Here is a 22,921-nt window from a genome sequence, read left to right as displayed (position 1 = left end):
GCGTCGGGATCTATGCTTGACAGCTCAGAGCCTAGAGCCCGCTTAGTATTCTATGTCTCCCTCACTCTCTGCCCCTTCCCCACTCATGCTCTTCTCTCTCTCTCTCTCTCTCTCTCTCTCTCTCTCAGATAAATAAACATTAAAAATAAGAAAGATACAAATCTGTTGAGTTGCATGTTGGCTGAAACGTTCCATGCTCCTGTGAAGCTTTAGACTGGGGAATGAGCACAGTCAATAGTGAAGGGTCTATGTGCTCTACCTATGTGGATTATTCCTGTGTCTGAGACTGCTGGTTCCTAATCAGTCCCTGTCTGTCTCCTTTTCCTTAGCAACAGATGGTCCTGGGGATAGCTAAATAACAGCATTTTAAAAGTTGCCTTGCGGGGCGCCTGGGTGGCTCAGTCGGTTGAGCATCTGACTTCGGCTCAGGTCATGATCTCACAGTTTGTGGGTTCAAGCCCCGCATCAGGCTCTGTGCTGACTGCTTGCTCAGAGCCTGGAGCCTGCGTCAGATTCTGTCTCCTTCTCTCTCTGCCCCTCCCCCGCTCACGCTTTGTCTCACTCTGTTTCTCAAGAATAAATAAAATGTAAAAAAAAAAAAAAAAAGTTGCCTTGCATTTACAAATGGGCAATAAAATGAGATGTGCGAGGAAAGTCATCACATGAGGTTTCCTGGAAAGCTCTTAAGGAGGCCTGATTCAACTGGGAGGAGCTCCTTTTTAAAAAAAAATTTTTTTTAACGTTTATTTATTTTTGAGACAGAGAGAGACAGAGCATGAATGGGGGGGGGGGGTCAGAGAGAGGGAGACACAGAATCTGAAACAGGCTCCAGGCTCTGAGCTGTCAGCACAGAGCCCGACGTGGGGCTCGAACTCACAGACCATGAGATCATGACCTGAGCCGAAGTTGGACGCTTAACCGACTGAGCCACCCAGGTGCCCCAGGAGCTCCTTTTTAAAAGCCCACTAATGGGGCGCCTGGGTGGCTCAGTCGGTTAGGCGGCCGACTTCGGCTCAGGTCACGATCTCGCGGTCCGTGAGTTCGAGCCCCGCATCGGGCTCTGTGCTGACAGCTCAGAGCCTGGAGCCTGTTTCAGATTCTGTGTCTCCCTCTCTCTCTGCCCCTCCCCTGTTCATGCTCTGTCTCTCTCTGTCTCAAAAATGAATAAACGTTAAAAAAAAAAAAAAATAAAAGCCCACTAATAATAAAGAGCTTTAACTTTTTTGCCCCTGTAGTCAGGTCACACTGCAACAGGCAGAAGAAATTCCTAGCTGGTGAAGTTCCCTTTAATGACGGAGAAGAGCAGGATCTAGTAGTTTAAATTGTGTCTCATACTTCTCTGAAACAAATCTTCACAGCACCTTTGTGCAATACATCAGAGTACACACCGCTATTCTTTTCTGAAAGATGAGTGAGAAGGTTCCAGGGTGTGTGCCTTTTATCAGTTCACGTGGGTAAGGAACAGAAATTTTCGTCAAGGTACAATGTGGATCTTGTGCTACCAACTTTTTGTTCTTTCACCAGGTCTTTTAGTAACAAAAACAAAGTAATTAAAGTCTTTTCATAGAGCCAGCTGATTTAATAGATTAGTGCTTTATAATCAGCATAGCAATCCACACGTGGTGGGAAGCACCTGTGAGGGAAGGCAGACTGAAGAAGCAGTTAAAAGTGGGTCTGGAAGTCCCCGTTCAATCACTTACCGAAGTGGGACCCTGGAACTTGTAAAAAGCTTGGCTCCCTCATCTAAAAGTGAAAGTAATGAGGGGCACCTGGGTGGCTCAGTTGGTTAAGCATCTGACTCTTGATTTCGACTCACTCCATGATCTCCTAGTTTGTGAGATCAAGCCCCGTGTTGAGCTCCGCGCTGACAGTGTGGAGACCTCTTGGGATTCTCTCTCTTTCCCCCTCTCTCTCTGCCTGTACCCCACCCATACTCTCTCTCTCTCTCTCTCTCTCTTAAAATAAATAAATAAACTAAAAAAAGAAAGTAATGATAGCAACCAACTCAGAGAGTTGTGAAGATTGAGGTAGTAGATGTTCAATACATGGCCCTGAACTTGGAAAATAATAATTAGTTAATATTAGCCATTATTATTATTATGGCCCCAATGTTTTAGTTATAATTGGGTCTGACTACAAGTAACAGAGAGAGCTCAAGTAACAGTAGCTTAGACAAGATGAAAATTTATTCTCTCTGATGGAAAAGTCCAGAGTTTTGTTACTTGTGCCGAGAATGGTCGCTCTTCTCCATGAAGTCCTTCTTTCAATTTAAATATTATCTGCACTATAGTAGTTCTCCTTTATCCACTGGGGATACATTCCAAGACCCCCAGTAGATGCCTGAAACCACAGATAGTACAAAACCCTATGTATAATATGCTTTACCCATGTACCCATACATGCCTATGATGAAGTTTGATTTATAAATTAGGCACAGTAAGAGATTAACAACAACAATAATAAAATAGAACAATGTACTGTAGAGTTATGTGAGCATGGTCTGTCTCTGTCAAAATATCTTATTGTACTCAGCATTCTTGCGATGATGTGAGATGATAAAATGCCTGTGTGATGAGATAAAGTGAGGTGAGTGACATAGGCATTGTAATGTTGTGTTAGGCTACTACTGACTTTCTGAGGATACTTCAGAAGGAAGGTCATCTGCTGCATGACCACAGTTGGCCCTAGGGTAACTAAAACAATGGAAAGTGAAACTAGATAAAGGGAGCCTACTATAACTCAAAAAGTTATACAAGGAGTTATGCTACAAGGAGTCTTTATGCAACCAAATCTTGATTCTTTATGGTATATTTTTAATAACTTTAAAAACTGTGAATACAAAGAACAACGTCCAAGTATGTATGCAATTAAGATGACATAATTAGAGGTGAGGAGAGTGTAGAAGTCCATTCACGGCATCATCAGAACCCAGGTGAGAAGTGAAGTTCCTGGAGTTTGAAATCTGAGAGGATCAAGTCTAAAAGGAAAAGAAAAGTCACTGGAAGGAAAAGAAGTGGGTCACTTACTACTTGAAGTACCTTTGTTAGAAGGTGGGAGAAGGAGAAGTGAGCAAAAAAGTAAAAGAATGAAAAGTGAAACTCGTAACACAAATGGTTTATTTCCACACACACACACACACACACACACACACACACACACACACACACACTTTTTAGGAATACATGTGTATGTAACAAACCTAAATATCAAGAAAAACAAGAATGAAAGAATGAATCTGAGATTGAGCATGATAGTTGGGTTGAGGTGAGGCTGAAAGGTTGAATGGAGGGGACTATGTGTTTATTTGTAGCAAGTTATGGACAAGGCTCTAGTTTTTCATTTGAATGAGTGGTGGTATTATTAATAATAGCTTTTTTTCAAAAATGGATATCAGAAAAGAAATAAACTCTAACCAAGCAATTATTATAGAAGAAAGAGCTTCTAAGACAGAGAATAGTAGGAGGTAAAAGACCACAGTTACAGTATAAACAAAAAAAGATGAACTCAAAAAGAAATTTGATAAGAAATGTTCAGTCTTAGGGTTCAGGAGACTGGGGTTTAGATGTCAGTTTTAGAAGTGATACCATTTTTCTGGGCCCCATATTCTCATGTCTGAGTAGGAGAACCAGGTTAAGCAATTTTTGGATCTCTTTCAGCTTTAATATGCCATGTCTATAGAAACTTCTCCTTTCAAATCTTTAATGAACTTGACTGTAGCATAAGCATTTCCATGGTATTTCATTGCCTCCAGTAAACATCTTGGAAAGTTGTCTAGAACATGAAAAAGCACACAAACAAAAACATACCGCTTTTAAAACCTGAACGGGGAGAAGACTTGTGTGTCAGCCAGTCTTGTATTACTCTCTTTTATTTGGGAGAAATACAAATCTGAGTGCTGGGAATGTGAGATCTCTCTTGATGGCTAGTATGATTTGTGGCGCTATATTTCTCCCGGCTTTATGTGAATGTACTTCTGAAAATTATGAATGTACTCCTGAAATTATAATGGAAGGTGGTCATTGTGTAATGGAGAGAAAAATATAGGTAGATCAAAAGAACTGTGTTGAAACTCCAGCTTTGTAGATTAGTCGCTATTTGACCTCATAAAAGTCAGCTGATTACCAACAGCAGAGTCCTGGTCTATAGAATTAGATAATAACATAATCTTTTTAGGGTTGCTGTGAAAACTAAAAGGAATAATATGATGTCACTTTTTTTTTTTTTTTTGAGAGAGAGAGAGAGAAAGTGAGAGAGAGAGAAAATCTTAAGCAGGCATGGAGTCCACATGGAGCCCTACGCAGGGCTCTGTCTCATGACTGTGAGATCACCACCTGAGCTGAAATCAGGAGTTGGTTGTTTAACTGACTGAGCCAACCAGGTGCACCCTTGATGTCACTTTATAAACTGTAAAGGGCTATACTCTATAAGTTGTTTCACTGGCATTTTAGAAACATCCTTGTTTTAAAGCTTCCTAGATTTGCATATCTTATCTGAGCAATGAAGTAATAAATACACTATCGTCTGTATGGTCAATGTAAGCTGGCCCTATAACCCCAGAATTGAGTATTCTGGATTTTCAAAGTCTCTCTCTCTCTTGCTATTAACCAGATAAGTTTATGAATTCAAAGGTCTCTTCTGAATTGTCCTCCAAGAGTTTTGAAAAAGAATACTGCTTCTTTGCAAAGTTATTACAAGATGGAAAGGCTACAATGCTGATAAAGAATTCTCATATACTTAGATTTTGTAAAAAATAAAGTCAGGACTGCTGTGATTAGGGTTTCTATCATCATTGCTAGAGAATTTTAAAACCCAAATGCCCCCAGGTACCAGGGCTATGTAGGTAATGAGCGACAGCCCTCAGAGTGAATACATTTAACTTTCATTTTAACTGAACAGCAACAAAAACATCCGCATAAGCTCAATAATAAATGTCAACTGACACTTTGGTTGGTTGGGGAAAGAGAATGTTGGAGATGTGATAAAACAAATCCCAAACGCCTAAGGGTGGGGTGGGAGTGGCTGCTCCTCATTGACAGCCAATTGTTGCCAATTTGATTTTTCAGAAAGGATTAGATATCTCGGTTTTTGTGTTGTATTTTCCCTTTTTAAGGTGCTGGTGAATAACTCACATTTCAAAACTTGCTATGCTGACCAATAATGTTTGTGGGAGCAAAAATGTCCTGTGCTGAATTCCAGTGGCCACTTAATGACTGCTAGTTTAGGGAGATGTGGTATTGGGGGCAAAACATAACATTTTTGTCATTGATACAATCTCTCTCAGAGTCCCTGTTTGTCCAGAATTCTGTCTCGATTACCTTTCGTAAAACTGAATCTATAATTGTTTACTAAATGCATTGTTTCCTTGAGTTTCTTCTTCTTGACTAGAAGGTAAATTGGAAAGGGCAAAAATTAGATTTCTGAGATCATGACCTGAGCTGAAGTCAAGAGTTGGATACTTAACTGACTGAGCCACACAGGCACCTCTCTGATTCCTTGAATCAAGGATGAATCCCAGATGTACACATATTTTCACAATCTCAAGATGATTTGGCTAAAGAATGATCTCATTTGACTTTGAAAAATGTTGCCCTAAAGTCATGGCTGCTCCATCATTTCTCTTCTCTGGCTAGCTCCCACAGACTATTCAGTTTTCAAAAAACTCCATAAAGATTGTGCTCACTCAGTCCAGGTTGTTCATAGGTAAGGAAGGCTAATGTTTTGCACAGTACTCTCTTCTCCCCCTTGATGGGTTGGGAGTGGAGTTCAGGCCTTCAGCTAGGTTCCCTAGACCCACTGCTCCAAATGATCTAGCACAGAGTGGGGCCCATTACAGGATTTTTTGTTTTCTTTACTGTTCTTCTGTTTTAAAAATTCACTGTTACATCAATGCAAGATTTTAAAATCCTTAGTTATATGAGACTAACTAAACTTGCTTTCTTGCTTACATAGTTTCTGCCAAGAATTGGGGTATGATTTGAAAGCTCCTCAGCATAGTAACCAATACAAAGCATCGGAGATGCAGAGAAAGTAGTACCCCTCAGCCATGGTTCTAGTTGTTTCTGGAAAAGGCCAATTCTGTTATTTCCCAGGACAAAATTTCTTTCTTCAGTAAACTTGATGAGGGAGCATAATGCAAGCTGAGGGCAAAGTACAAGCTAGCGCTGCCCCCAACCCCCACCCCGTCCCCCACCGCAAGTGGAATATGGACACTCTTGGCTACCAAAGAACAAAGGAAAGGGGTTTAAGTGCTTGCTATGGTGATGTGGAAAACTAAGGCAAATGAAAAAGTAAATTCCCTTACTGCCCACAGCCCGTTGACAAGCCCCTGAAACCGGCAGAGTGACCTCCCTCTAGGAGTTCAGCTGCCTGGATGATGACACTTTGCTAGGGGCAAAAGGGAATCTTGGCTTAACATTATCCTGACTCCCCAGGATCCTGTAAGTCTACTTTACCATATAAAAATTCCTTTGGAAACTTCTTTTATCTCAACTCCCCCAAGATATATGCTGGTAATCATACTTCAAACTCATGGCACCCTGATATACATCTGAAGGGTCTCATGACTGAGGTTTTACTAAACGGTAATAAATGGCGTTTTCCTAACAGCAGCTAGTCCCTCAAGGTCCTGGAAACCTTGCTTCCAAAATACCTTAGAGACTTACTCTATCCCTAACCCCCTCCCAACCTGAAGGTATATAATCAGTTACCCGTCACAACCCCAGTGCTGCTCTTTCTGTCCACTGTCCTGTCCCCGTGCTTTAATAAAATCACCTTTTTGCACTAAAGATGTCTTCAAGAATTCTTTCTTGGCCGTCAGCTCCAAACCCCTAAAGCCCCATCAAACTGGTGCTGTCTGGTCTTTATTTCAGACTGAATGTAATTTTTGTGTAAAGCAGCATTTTCATTTCTTTGTAAACAGAGATACAGTTTTAAACCGGCCAAGAATTGAAACAATAAGTGAATAACTGCAGAGCAAGTTGCTTTTTAAATATTCATATGGGGAACTTCATGTCACCTTTACTGCCAACAAAGAAGAAATGTTACCAGAATTCATATACCCATGAATGGCTAGTTCTGACCTCTGCCTAGCATAGTAATAAGGAGGGAAATGTATTTTGACTATTAAGTATAACTTTCTTCACAAAATCTTGGCTTTTAAGTGATTGCCCAGCACTGCATCTTGTCATCATTGGCCAAATCACTAATGCCCAATTTTTCATGATTAATGCACCACTTTGATATGGAAATTCACAGGCTTTCTTTCTATGCATTCTAGGAACTTTCAGGGAAAGACTCACCTAATTCCAACAACAACCTGGAATGAGGGCTTTGTTCTCATGCTACAGGTAAGGCTTAGCGGGGTAAGAAAGTTTTTCAGAATCACAAAAGAAGTCAGTGGAAGAGAAGACATTAGTCCTTGAGTTTCTTTGATCCCATACTTAATGATTCATTTAGCCATGCCTTAAAAGAGTGGTTACTTTATGGTACTTTGCAGAAGGCCTATTAATTGAGAGACTGGTGTTGCAATTAACAAGAACCAACAAGATTTTTTACAATGGGTAGCTCACAGAGTGGTTGGGAAGTTAGAGAGTAGGTGGAACCAGACAAAGAATGAAGACAGGACTTCAAATAGTCTTCAGATATCTGGGCAGCGGGATACACTCTGGGCTCTCCTATGGAAGGAAAGCTCCAAAAGTTGTCATCATCTTAATTCAGTTTTCTTGTAGTTCCAAGTCCTGGGGGAGAGATTTCTTTAAAGTTTTTTTAATGTTTATTTATTTTTAAAAGAGAGAGAGAGAGAGAGAGAGAGAGGCAGAGAGAGAGGGAGACACAGAATCCGAAGCAGGCTCCAGGCTTTGAGCTGTCAGCACGGAGCCCGGCATAGGGCTCGAACCCGAGAACCGTGAGATCATGACCTGAGCTGAAGTTGGACTCTTAACCAACTGAGCCACCTGGGTGCCTCCCAGGAGAGAGGTTTCTATTAGCCCAGGTTTATTTTGCTACAGGAAGGAAGAAATCCTGAACACAGTACCACAAAGACTGTTTATATCTGGGAGAAATAATTCCCCCAAAGGAAAAAAGGGAGCTCCAAGGAAGGGAAAATGGATGCTAAGATGTCTCCCTCAAAAAAAGTCAACAAAAGTTCACATACAGTTGTCCTTCAGAATATTAACCTCACATAATAAGAATAGTCCTTAATTTCACTTCATAATCTATCATGTAGATTTCATACATGGATTTTCTCAGATTCTTCATAAATTTCTTCGTATATTGAGCCATGACCACTGACTGATAACATTTCTACCAGTAGTTTCTTATAACTACTTGATACAAAAAATAGAACTTTATTTGATCTGTGTGACCACTTTTCCAAGAATGTCTGATTCCAAAAATATCTGATTCAGAATGTGACTATGCCTCTTATTCACAGCCTTTGTGATTCATAGCTCTCTTGTCCTTGTATGTTTCTGGTCTTTAGCACGCCTCAGTAAAACGCAACAGGGTGAGGGAGCATAGTGACAGCCAGAGTGAGACAGAACTCCACCCATCCAGGTGGGAACAGGCAAAGGGTGGTGTCCAAAGGCAAATGGTCTTAGGCTTCCAAATGAAGTTAATGGAACATTGTGATAGAACCGCTTAGAAGAGGAGATATCCTGCATTTCTATACAAGTTGAGAGTCAATATCAGGAAAGCTTAGGTAGTATGGTTGAAACCACTAAGCTGTGGTTCAGGGGCAAAATGCTAAGTCGCTCATTCATACTCTAAATCCCTCACCAGTCTGTAGACAAGACTCTACAGATGTGCACTCTGTCTGTGGAAATTTCCAGACCACCTCCTACATGCTTCACCATCACTTTAATTTTGGCCTTCTTAATTCATTGCTCGTTCCATAACAAGCTCCAGGCTTTGACTTGGGTTATGTGTCAGCTCTCCATTCACTGGCTCCCAGGTCACTGTGGCCCTGGAAAGGCTGCTAAGTGCACTCTGCAGTGGAGCCTGGCAGAGCTGTCCCTCAGCTAGAGGATGATCAGACAAGGAGGAGTGAGGACAGCTGTAGAGATGTAGGATTCCTGCCCACTGACATTTAGGACTATTCCTAGGGCAGTAACTGTGTGCAGAGGAAGGCAGAGGCCTGAAACTGGCCCAGGCTCGACACCAGAAAGTGAAGAGTCCTCTCTGACTTTACTGGCTCCCTTATATCTTTCCTGAGGTAGGACAATCATAAATTTACATAGTTATCAAGGTACATATCAGCCGTGTACACGGCTGTAATAAAAGTCTTGCTGGGAGTTTTTCCCACATACCTCATAGGCTTATTTTGCCTCAATAGTTGCGGGGAGGGAAGAGTAAAATACATACGATGCTTATTAATCCTTACTTTAAGAATTCCTATTCTTAAGAGATTATCTTGTAAAAAAATTGGATTATATTTCTGTGAAGGTATTTTTTTCTGGCTTTTTTTTCCCCCTCCTTTCAAAAGCTTCTGATAGTTACTTCCATACATTTGGCAATTCACTCCTACAGGCAGTGTAGACATGGTTTATTTTACCATTACTGTGTTTTCAACAATTGCATATTTTTTTAATATTCAATATTGCTGAGTGGTTCTTCTTCATAATTGTTTGTTCCTGCTTTGTGTTCCTGACATCCTAACTTACCTTTATGAAGATATTTATTATACTTATTTAAATTCCCACTGTTTCACTAGTTCTGCTTTTTCTTGAATAGGGTGTTTTATTTACTGCCTGTCTGCCATATGGCTCTTGTTCCTCAGATGCCAGATAGTTTTCCACTCTGAACTTATCTTTATTGCCTTGGGACTACAACAGCCCCAGTCACATGGCAATAATGTTAATTTTTAAAAACTATATGGGGGCGCCTGGGTGGCCCCGTCGGTTAAGTGTCCGACTCTTGGTTTTGGCTCGGGTCATGATCTCATGGTTTCATGAGGTAGAGCCCCACGTCAGGCTCCTTTGGCAGCATGATCCCTGCTTGGGATTCTTTCTCTCTCCCTCTCTGTCTGCCCCTTTCCACTCATGCTGTCTCTGTCTCTCCCAAAATAAATAAATAAAAACTTAAAAAAACAATGATACACTTAGAATAGTGACTGGTAAAGAAAGCAGTCAATGCTTGCTAGTTATGGGGTATTTACCTCCTATGGATACATACTGAATTACCCCCAAACGGCTGTTTGAAACAATATCCGTTTATTATCTCATTGTTTATATGTTAGAAGTCTAGATGGGCTTAACTGGTATCTCTTGATCAGAGAATCAAAGGCCAAAATCAAAGTGTTGTCTGGACTTGGCTCCTAAATCTGGAGGCTCTGAGAAAGAATCCACTTCCAGGCTCATTCAGGTTGTGGCAGAATTTTGTTTCTTGAAGTTGCTGAACTGAACTCCCTTTTTTAATGCCTGTTGTCAGCTCGACCGCTTTCAGCTCCTAAAGATTTCCCTCAGTTGTTTGCCATGTGGCCTCTCCATCTCAAGCCTGCTATGGCATATCAAATCCTCCTCATGCTTGGAATCTCTCTGGTTTCCTCTTTTGCTGAAGAAAATCCCCTGCTTTTAAAGACCCCATGTGATTAGATACTCACCCTGACGATCTCTCTTTTGTAAATTCGAAGTCAATCAACTAGTACATTAATTTGCTAGGGCTACCATGGCAAAGTATGAGAAATTGGGTGGTTTGCACAACAAGAATGTATTGGCTCACAGTTCTGGGGGTGAGAAGTTTAAAATCAAGGTGACTTTTGGCAGGTTTGGATCCTTCTGAAGGCCGAAGGGAGAATCTGCTCCATGCCTCTGCCCCAGGTGTTGATAGTCTCAGGCATTCCTTGGCTTGTGAATGGCTTTCTCTCTATATCTTCACATCATCTTCACTCTCTGTGTATCTTTCTCTGTCCAAATTTCCACCTTTCTATAAGAAAACAAGTTTTACTGGATTAGGGCCCATCCTAATGAGCTCATCTTAACTTGATCAACTTTAAAGACCCTATTTCCAAATAAGGTCATGCTCGCAGGTACTGGGTTAGGATTTCAACACAATTCAGCCTATAAAAATTAGTATTCTAATTACATCTACCAAACTGTTTTTCCCATATAACATGATACAATCACTGGAGGAACACTAAGGGCAATGCTCATGGGACCACATTAGAGTGCTTGTCACAATTTTCATTTCTATGAATGCCTACCTATGAAAGGCTTTAGACTATACTCAAAGCAATACCTTCTAGACAATAGAATGTAGAGAGTGTCTAGTTCTAATCATGTAAGGGTCTAAATGATCTGAGGGGATTATCATATATATAAAGAAATTGTTTATATGTTTATATGTTTAAATGTTGAATCTATTGAGCCATTTTCATTTTTTGTCAGTTATTATTGCTGACCTAAAAATATTACAGATTGCTTTAAAAGTGTTGCATTTTCTGAAGAAATACATTTTCCAAATATAGAGTAACAGAGAATTAACATATTCAGAGCTATGGTAGTCCTCACTAAAAAAGTCTTTTATCACTGAATTTTAGTTTTTATCGATGCTAATTGCATTTGGTAGCATTTCAGCATTGTGTGATGCCCTCTGACATTAGTAAAAATACAGTTTTAAAATTTTTTTTTTTTTTTTTTTTTTTTTAATGTTTATTTCTGAGACAGGGAGAGACAGAGCATGAGTGAGGGAGGGGCAGAGAGAGAGGGAGACACAGCATCAGAAGCAGGCTCCAGGCTCCGAGCTGTCAGCACAGAGCCCGACGCGGGGCTCGAACTCACAAACCATGAGATCATGACCTGAGCCGAAGTCGGTCTCTCAACCGACTGAGCCACCCAGGCGCCCCAAAAATACAGTTTTAGATTCCAGGGCTCATATGCAGACCTGATAACAATATCTATTACCGGATGAAGCTACTAGTCCTTTGTTTGGCTCCTGGATGAATCACTTTTTATTTTAAAGACAACTATATGGCAAAATCTATAGATTGCAGTGCCAATTAGAGTTGAAACGGGTAGTTATGATATTTTAGTTTTTAGGGTCTTGATGACTCAGTAATTAGTAAGTGATATCTATCTTCAAGGAAATGGAATAGAGTAGTGGCATTTATTTTGTTAAGGCTGCCATAACAAATGCTACAGGCTGGGTGGCTTAAGCAACAGAAATTAATTTTTGCATAGTTCTAGAAGATAGAAGTCTAAGATCAAGGTGTTGGCGGGATGGGTTTCTCTTGAGGCCTTTCTCTTTGGTTTGCCGTTGACTGCATTCTCACTGTGTCCTCAGATGGTCTTTCCTCTTTGTGCCATCCCTGGGGTCTCTTGTGTGTTCAGATTTCTTCTTCTTTTATGGACACCAATCAGATTGGATTAGAGTGCACCCTAATGGCCTCATTTTAACTACTTTAAAGGCCCTATATTTAAATACAGTCAAATGCTGAGGCACTGGGAGTTAGGGCTTCCATGTATGAATTTGTGGGGGACACAATTCAGTCCATAATAGTGGTTAAGCTTATGGGTTTTAGAATCAGTGAGATTTAGTGTTAAAAGTCATGCTTTCAGTATCCTGAATCCATCAGGATGGGTCAGGTTAGGCTGAAGTGATAAACAACCCAAAGACAGACAAAGATTTATTTCTCACACTCACTACATGCCCAAAGTGGATTGGCTGGAGTCCCTAGTCTGTATTGTCCCCACTCAGAACCCAGATTGACAAAGCTGACATTGATATCTGAAATACTGATGGCAGGTAGCAAAAGAACTGTGGCGAATTTCACACTGACTCCTCAAAGTGCTGCTCAGAATGACATATGTCATGTAAGTTCACATTTCACTGACCAAAGCAATTTACATGGCCAAGCTCTACTTTAGGGGAGGTGAGGGGCTGGGGAAATAAAATCCAGCTGGGGCTTAGAAGGAGACATAAACTGGAATATTTGTGCATAGCCCCATTATTAATGGAAATCGCTTATTAGTGTGTGGCATAAGCAAATCATTTAATCTCTCTGGGCCTCATTTTCCTTAACTGAAAAGTGGAATAATACTAATATTAATACCTATCATGTGTGGTTCTTGTGAAGATTAATGAAAAGAATGCACTTATCTTGTGAGATAATGAAAAGAATGCACTTAGCACAATGTTTGGGAAAGACAAAATGCTCAATAGATGTTAGGTATTATGATTATTATTACCATAAATAATATTAGAACTTTCCTTATATAGGGGGAACATTAGAGAACTAGTCAACCCTTCTTTTTCAGAAATAAGGGAACAGAGGCCTAGAGTGGATAAGTGACTATAACTACCTGGAATAGAACCCAAGACAAAGTTTATTACTTCAGCCCACTGTCCTCTATACATTGTTGACTTTCATAGTCTCTTAAATATATATATATATATATGTATATATATATATATATATATTTATATGTATATGTAAATATATATATGTGTATATATATGTGAATATATATAAGTATATATAGAATATAATTTATATATAAAATATATATATAGAATATAATTTATATATATAAATATATATATAATTTAATAATGTATATATAAAACAGATATGAATACACTGTAGTGAAGGACAATAATGGTAATTTATAGAGTTGGGGAAAACTCCAGATCCTGTAACACTTTAATGGATGGGGAGACAAGAAATATTCTAGGCAAATCCTCTTTATGGATAGGTTAGTGGTTGTGAGATGGGAACAAGAACCCGTAGGGAAGAAACCCAATGAGAAAGAAATGAGAAGAAACACGAGCGGCCAAAGCTGCCAGCTGGCACCACTGCTCAAGAACAAGGAGTCGCCTGAGTTGACAGGTGGATATAAACTGGGTATAGAAAATACAAGGAAAAAAGAGCTGAGTGTCCACAGCTGCCCTCCTCACATGCATGATTCTCTCACAACATATTTCATGAACTAATATTCTCCACAGGGAAGTGTTCTCTCTACTGGGAATAACAAACAAGACATTCTCAACAGCCCCTTGGGCACCGCATGGTTGGCATTGGGGATCTGCTCAAGAAAGGAGCTGGGAGGGGCGCCTGGGTGGCTCAGTCGGTTAAGCAGCCGACTTCGGCTCAGGTCATGATCTCACAGTCCGTGAGTTCGAGCCCCACGTAGGGCTCTGTGCTAACAGCTAAGAGCCTGGAGCCTGTTTCAGATTCTGTGTCTCCCTCTCTCTGACCTTCCCCCGTTCATGCTCTGTCTCAAAAATAAATAAAAACGTTAAAAAAAAAAAAAAATTAAAAAAAAAAAAAAAAAAAAAAAAAAAAAAGAAAGGAGCTGGGAAAGGAGCTGTCCACTCTTCTATGTTTCTTCCAACTACCGGAAAACATTAGCATTGTAATTTAGGAGTGGAATCTATTAAAAAGATGTGCTGGCGTTAAAATATGTAAGGAAATGAAAATGTTTATGAAATTAAAAATTAAAAAAATTTAAGGAACAATGCTGCAGAAATTCTAAGAGTGTCAGAAGTAACTAGAATATCTTTGGCCCAGTCCTACTCTCTCATTTGAAAACAGAATTTGGAATCAGGCCAAGTGGCCTGGGTTGTAATGCTGGCTCTCACCCTTTTGTTTAATTTATTTTTTATTTATTTTTTATATTAGAGAGAAAGAGAGATAGAGAGAGCATGAGTCGGAGAGTGAGGCAGAGGGAGAAAGAATAATCTTAAGCAGGCTCCATGTTCAGCACGGATCCTGATGCAGGACTCAATCCCAGGACTCTGGGATCATAACCTGAGCTGAAATCAAGAGTCAGATGCTCAACAGACCGAGCCACCCAGGTGCCCCTCTTCACCTTCTTACATATGTGACCCTGAATGAAGTGCTTAATGTCCATAAGTCTGCATTTTCCTATCAACAAAATGGGAATAATAATAATACATACCTCATGGGGTCGCTATGAAGATTAAATGAAATCTATCATCAAGAAATGTCTAGAATCCCTATCCTCATCGTTACACTCTCAGAGTCTCTTCAGGCCCAAACTTAACATTTTCAGAACAAAATTTTTAAAATAAAATCTATCTTTCCTCTGTAAATCTGATCACGAATGCAAAGCTTTTTAGTTCAATGCACACTTTTTTTTTGTCAGTTAAATAAACTCTTTTCAAAATTACGCTGATATTCAGAAAAATATTGCTTACTACATTTTCTTTAGTTAGAAATCTTTGTATGAATGGTAGTAAATTCTCTCAGCCTGATTCAGTGAAACGAGTACTAAATCCGACCATCCAGAAACCTAGATTTTATCCAAGAACATTGTCACTAACCAGCTGGATGGCTTCACACCAGTCTCTTAATCCCTGGCTTTCTTACGCATCAATTTTAGAAAGTAATGAGGCATCGCCGGGTAAGCAATGAGGATTCAAAAAAAAAAAGGCAGAGTCTCAACTTGAACAATTGCAAGAATAATAATACCTCTAATCAAAACATGAAAGTCAGAAGGTAAAAACAATCTGTCATAAAAGAACATAAACTTTCTTTTACCCATGTTGAGCGTGAGGCTGATGGTGGAGCATCTGGTTGGAAATGTTGAGAAATCAGTTGCAATCTACAACTGAATTTCAGCAGCATAGTTAAGGCAGAAAATATCAATGTTAGGATCATTACTTAGAATACTTGACATTATTATGGTGGACAATAATGATAATGAATATGTAGATACGAAAAGAACCAACTGGCTAACAAATTATATTGGGGAGTGGGAGTTCATGATAATGATATCATTATCATTGTCATTGTCATTATCATTATCATTATCATTGTTGGCTAACAAATTATTTTGGGGAGTATATATATATATTATATGTTATATGTTATATATTATATATTATATTATATATTACTTATATATTATATATTGTATATTATATATTATATATTATATATATATAAGGAGAGTGGAATTGGAGCCAGAGAGCCAGAGAGGAATCATGACAGTGTGGTGCTATGCTATAGATGTCTATGTCTTTGTGGTCAGGCAGTGATGTGTGAAGCTGCAGGTGATGACTGTGTGAACTTTTGAGTGCCTGAAATAAACACAACTTCTCCTAAAACAGCATGCTGACTCTTCCTCCTCCCCCAATCAAAAAAACCAAAAACCAAAAACCAAAAAAACTTTAGGTCTAATTAGGCACTGAGTAAGCCACCAGCTTCTAACTTGGCATCAAGGGAAGAGAGCACTGAGAAAAATCTGGAAATAGAATGTCAGTTACAGGAAACAATCCAAAGCATGAGACTTGAGAGTAAAAGTCCATTGAATTTCACCCCTGAGAAATTTTTTTGGCCTTCAACAGTGCTGATTCATCAGTGGAGTGGATTGGTCAGAAGCCATCCAACTGGAAATTGACTGCTGAGGAAATAGAAACTCCGTAAGTTTGGGAGTGAAAAGAAGCAAAGACTTTGTATGGTTGTCAAAGGGGATAAGAAGGGTAAGGAAAGAAAAACAGTCCATGTAACGGAGGTAGAGGGAAGGGAGTCTATTTTAAGAAAATGGTTGAGATGAGATCAGAGCCTCCATGTAATCAAGTGGAGCAAAGCTTTAAAATGTTAGTCTAAAGTGGAGATTATTCTTTAAATATTTACCCACTGGGTAGTATGATTAATGTAGAAGAAAACTCTATTAAAAGCAACTTCTCTGTTTCTAGAATTTGTCTTTATTATTTTAAGTAAAGGCAGACTCTATCTAAACTAATTTGCTAGTGTGTTGATGCTAAAGATGTGAAATTATTTTATTAATTTGAATAAATGGCCTCCCACCCACCCCACACCCAATTTTTCTCTTTTTTCAGCTAGTTGTAACAATCCCCAGAAAGCTTTGTTTTTCTCAACAGCTGCTTCTGTTGGTGGCACTCTGTGACCCCTTCTCAACCTTCTGCATCCAACCTTTATGAGAAGGGGGAGCTAACAAATTAATTAGGCTGGTAGGTTATGAAAATACAAATTGTGGTACACACCCACGCCAGAAAGGCCTGCCTACATGCACAAGAGTCAAATGTTTGGGCCTGCCTAAACCATTGAAAACTGCTAACCTCAGACCTTCTCTCACACTTGGAAAATTGGTTTTGTTTTGCTTCGTTTTATACTTTGGCATACATATAGAAGTTTGACATATTCATGGAATAAAAACTACAGTTGGAACAATGACATCTACCTTGGGAAAATTATGCAGAAAATTTGGAGACACAACCCAACCATTTTGTCTTTAATGGTAACATGCAAATTGCCAAAATATCAAAATCTGCTTTGGCTGTTGAAATTGTGAGGACAAGCTTTATACAGAAGTCACTTTTTGGTTCCATATAATGGAAAAGACCCCACATGTATCGATAGTTGGCTTGTGAAATATGGTATTTCCTGCCCAGCTCCTGGCAGAATTGTCTTTGCTGAATCTGACTATAACGTCAGTAGACTTGTAGCTATCTGTGCCAGCAGAGGGTCAGAGAAGATGCAATATTTCTAATCCATTGGCTACCTACATCAGAATGAACTAAGCTTATTTTAAAAGAAATGCAGACTCCAAGAATTCCCCCTGCATCTACTAAATCTCTGCGGGTGAGTTTTGAGCTCCCTGGTGATTCTTTCAAAAACTAAAGTCTGAGAACTAGATTTCAAAACTTAAAACCACATGTAGATTTAGCACTGCTCCGAGGGAGTGAAAATAGGCATACCCTCTATGACGTGCCAATTTTTTCCTACAAATATTTTTTCACCAGAATTTAAAATGAGCATATCCTTTGACACAGCGATTTTATTTCTAGGGATTTATCTCAAAAAAATTGGACAAATGTGTAAAGACATGTAAAAAACGATCTTCATTACAACATTGTCTATTTTAATAGAATAGTGGTAATAATTTAAATATCTACCAAGAGGGACACGCCTGGGTGGCTCAGCTGGCTAAGCATCCGACTTCAGCTCAGTTCATGATCTCACAGTTTATGAGTTCAAGCCCTGCGTCTGGCTCTGTGCTGACAGTGCAGAGCCTGGAGCCTGCTTTGAATTCTGTGTCTCCCTCTCTCTCTGCTCCTCCCCTAGTCACAATCTGTCTGTCTCTCTCTCTCAAAAATAAATAAACATTAAAAATTTTAAAAAAGTCTACCAAGATTTTGATTAAACTGTATACACTTATTAGGTACCCTGTTCTAAACACTTCAAAAGCAATGCTGTTTAATCCTCATAACATTATGTCATGTAATATAATATAAAATATTACTATAATATAATAATGTTATTACCCCATTTTATAGATGACAAAGCTGAGGCACAGAGCAGTTAACACAGTTAGCTGGATCACACAGCTATTTCCCAGTAGAGCCAGGATGCAACACTGGGTAGTCTGTCTCTAGAGTCTGTGGGCTTCACCCCACACTACCTGCCTCTCTTGACATTCTGCTGCCTTCACATAATCATTAACGTGGAAGGAAATATTTGACAAAAAATTATGTTTAATATGGTCATATTTTTGTGAAAGTGAATATTTATATATGCATTTTGAAATTAAAAATTTTTATGAAACAGTAAAGGAAAGAGTGGGCGTGAGAAGTGGGTGCACCAAATTAAAGACAGTGATGGACGTTTTCTAGTTTTTGCTTTTTGCTTGTCTGCGGTTGCTTTTTTTTTTCTTTTTACTTTTTTTAGCAATGAACGTATAACGTTCTTATAAGAGAAAAGCAACTTGTGATTGAGCCTAGCATGGAAATATATTGTAAAGTCTGTGCTTTTGGAAGAGTGGCCTTAAAGGATAAACAGACTAACTTATAAACAGAGGGCAGGGAAAATAAACTTTTATTTTCCAGCATTCTCCTTCCTCCACTCTAGTCTGCTGTGTTTCTCGCTTGTTCGTCTTCATAGTTAGACTTCTTTTTCATGAGCAAACTAGCGTAAGTGGCTTTTTTTTCTTTATTAGTCATTTTCTTTTCTATTTGATGTTTCTTTTTCTCCACCAGAAAGGAATAAGATTTCTCTTTCTAGGTAAATGATGCTCTTTGCCTCATCTATAAGCCTGAATGTGATTATTTAATTAAGTTATACAGGGTCTTCTAAGGAAGGCAGCTTTATTCAGCTCCCTGAAGGTTATGTGTTTGATAAACAGTCAGCAGTGATTCAGCCCGAGGTGACAAAACTTACAAGGCCCTCAAGATGCATGTCACAGCAAACTCCGGGCCAAGTTAATCTTTGGTTAACTGAACATAATAATTGAGGGATTTTTGAACTTATTTCACTCTAGTACAGGCAGGTAAAATTGGTGTTCATTTTATAAATGTCACTACTCTAAAAAAATCTGATAAGGCAAGGTGATTTGCCCGTCCTCTGAAGATTTTAATTCTGAAATGTAATGTGTTTTGCTGATAAGTTACTTTAATTGATTACATTGTTTATCAATGTGACACTGTTTTATCTACCCAACATTTACTGCTATGTCACATCATCCTGAAAAAAAATGGAAGTAAATGAACATTCAAAATAGATTTGGAGTCATCATCACAAAATAAGATATGCTTTTGAACAACAACCTGTCATTTCTCTGGAAATTTAAATTGACATTTCTGTGTCTCAGCAAACACCTAATTTTGACAGAATTAGAAATTAAAAAATCACATACCCAATCCAAGTCATAATTGCTCAGCAAATATAAGAACTCTGTCATTTGAAGTACAGCCAGCTTCTTTTTCTTATTTCAAGAAGTACACTTTACCTTATCCAGAGCTAGTACAAAGAGGATAAATAACCAAGGCCAAACCACAACAAAAAATCCCTTGTGGAATTGCCAATTTTCTAAATTTCCAAGTTTCTAAAAAAATGTTGTGTTAACTCATAAACATAGTTCTTCTTTTGAATAAAGTTTTTCTGAAATGTATTGTATTCCTACATATTTTTGGTAATTTTATCTGTTCATGTTTAATTTTTTATTTAAAAACTTATTTATTTATTTTTGAGAGAGAGAGAGAGAGAGAGAGAGAGAGCATGAATGGGGCAGGGGCAGAGAGAGAGGGAGGGAGAGAATCCCAAGCAGGCTTCATACTGTCAGCATGAAGCCTGATGGGAGGCTTGATCCCACAACTCTGGGATCATGACAGGAGCTGAAATCAAGAGTCGCACCCCTCTGTTCATGTTTTAAATCAAACACATAAACCAACATCATTGCTAGACATAGAAAACTATTTATGGCATGACTATAATGTTTATAAGCACATATAAAATTGCATTATCTAGAACATTCTGCATAATTTGCAATGAACAGTAAATCTTTCAAAAGCATTTCAGGTCATTGTATTTAGGGTCAAAGTCTTCAGCATTTCCCTAAGGTCAAGAAGAAGTAGTTATTAGATAAGCTCCAAGGGCTCTCAACAGATATTGGTAGGTAATTAAAGGGTAATAGAAAAGGTAATGTTGCTTAGTCTTTTATTTACAATGTCTTTCTAATTTTGAATATGTAAACCCACTTTACCTCAAATTTCAGATATTTAAAAAAATTCTAATTTTGTCATTTCATCACCATAAGAAGGACTCATTCTTAGCAGCCTGTAAGCATGTGGTCTCTCAATAATTGAAGAAAAGTCTACTCAAATATTTTAATCAAATCCATTAGTTATAGGTAGTCTATTCAGCGATATCACTGAGGGGAAACTCAAGACTTAATAGTTTGGGCAGAAAAAACTGTTCTGAAAATTTGGCTGATATTGGGTTCCAATGGTTCCTGAAATTGTGATTATCCACAAAAGCATACACTAAGCTGACATACACTAAATACATTAAAGTAACATACACTAAAGTAACATCAGAGAGTGGAAAATGTACTTCTTTGGGAGTCAGGGTATCTGTTTAATTATCTTCATTCCACATCCTCATGTATAAAATGGGAACAATGACACTGACTTTTCAGAATTATTGGGAGGTAGTAAATATTGCATGGGAAATTGCTGGTCCCATAATCAACTCATCATAGATGTTACTTTCTTTCCCTTTGAACAATAAACATAAGTGGAATATCTGCAGACTTGTCCATGCAATAGAATTGTATTTCCTTCCTTCTGCAAATATTTATTAAATAAACCAATCAGGGTTTGGGCATGAAAACAGATGTCGTTTTGCATTCCAAGCGTGAATGTTTTTAATTGCAAGGAATTAGAGGCTTACACAGTGGTTGGAAGGGTAGGGAAACTAAGGTCAGGAAGGCTGGCAGTGACAATCTCAGCCTGTAGCACCACAGGATTCTCAGCTTCTGGCACAAAAGACTCCCTGAATGTCTAGAACTCCACTGACCCCTCAGCCTGTTGGACTGATGCAGATGATTCTCAGGAATCTTGCATAGAAGCAGCTTAGAACCTCACATCTGCTTGGTCATCTGCCTGCCTCCAGAAAATAATGGTCCCCTTCTCTTCTAAACATTGTGCGGGTCCCTTTCATTACCACAGGATTCTGGGAAATGTAGTTCTCAGCTTCTTCTGTAATGGAGAGCTGAGGGGGTGGCAGTGATGCCAAGTTGATTCCAGATTATCCAACGCACCTACTAAGTTGCAAGGTTCAGTGCTCAGTGCTGTGGAGAACACAATAATGATTCATGTGTGGATCTTCTCATCCTTCTTCCAGTCTGGCAGAGGTGACAAGACTTGTGCATAAAGACAGTGGTTCAAGGCGGAAGACTGGGCTAGAGGCAGATGCAGGGACAATGCCAGGAAATTTAGAGAAATAAATGGTGCTGCTGGAGAGATGTCAGGGATGACTTCAAGGAATAGGTGGACTTTAGATTGAGCTTTGAAGAACCAGAACGTTTGGAGTATTAACAAACGTGGAAAAACAAGGAATTCAGGGGCATGAAAATGATACGAAGAGAGTCATAGAAATAGAAAAGATTGCAGTGAGCACTGGGAACATGAAGTGATTTTATGAAGTGGAAGAAAAGTGTTCTTGAAAAGGAGCAAAATGGCGGGGAAATCCCAGAAAGTGGTTTTTGTTATATCAGTGGACACCATTGCCAAAGAGACTTTGAAATCGTTAATAGGAAATAGGGAGGAATTGAAGATTTTGAGAGTGTCATGATTAGAGTGCCCCAGGAGGATGAGGATGAACCCTTGCCACCACTCTGTTCCACAGGTAAGAATCTGTCAGGACCTGGCTAGACCATGATGGGCACTGCCTCCCCAGACATGTGCCAGATTAGTGTGTACTACCATAGGTATGTGCCCTGGGGATCCCCCACCGCATAGGTCAGTAGAAGAAATTGGGGTTCAGAAAGGTTTTAGGACTGCTCAAGTCTATGCAGCTGATGAAATTTCAGGGTTGTGGATCTTGATTACAGAATTAAAATTGTTTCCACATAACTTGCTCTAATACTCTCTCTCCACTGCAGTCCCACCAAAAAAAAAATACCCCCCCAAACCTCTAACAACAACAAGAAAACAGTTTTCTGCTCCCTTTTGCCAACTGTCTAGATCTTATTCTGAAATCCTGAGAAATAACAAGAGGGTATAAAATGCGCTCCAGCTAAAGATCATACTTACAACTCAGGTTTTCTCATAGCCACATATTACAGCATAAATATTGTGCTTTACATCACAAAAGAGGAGATCCTGAAAGTTATTCTTCTTTATTTTTTAAGTGTTTATTTATTTATTTTGAGGTGGGGGAGGGCAGAGAGAGAAGGAGAGAGAGAAACCCAAGCAGGCTCTGCGCTCTCAGTGCAGAGCCTGATGTGGGGCTCGATTACACGAACTGCGAGATCACGACCTGACCGAAATCAATTGTCAGGTGCCCAACTGAATGAGCCACCCAGGCACCCCTGAAAGTTACTCTTCACTCAATACAGTGACAAAAAAACCTATTCCACAAACGGCCTGGTAATGCTGGTACTCTCAGTCCATGTCTTTCAGTCTGTTTAGTGTATTACCTAACTAATTTTAAGAACGAATG

The 22,921-nt window shown here is 39.1% G+C and overlaps 1 long non-coding RNA gene across 1 annotated transcript in view; it reads right to left on the bottom strand.

Annotated features, from left to right (window-relative positions):
* The window catches only part of LOC122217041, a 73,986-nt gene that overhangs the window by 33,463 nt on the left and 17,602 nt on the right, over positions 1–22,921 (bottom strand). The window contains exon 2 of the long non-coding RNA XR_006201264.1: positions 10,717–10,920. This is a non-coding gene — a long non-coding RNA (uncharacterized LOC122217041). The remainder of the gene's footprint in view (positions 1–10,716; positions 10,921–22,921) is intronic.

Source organism: Panthera leo, chromosome B1 (genome assembly GCF_018350215.1).
Source record: "Panthera leo isolate Ple1 chromosome B1, P.leo_Ple1_pat1.1, whole genome shotgun sequence".
Taxonomy (NCBI): Eukaryota; Metazoa; Chordata; class Mammalia; order Carnivora; family Felidae; genus Panthera; species Panthera leo.
This window is presented reverse-complemented; position numbering and strand designations above follow the sequence as displayed.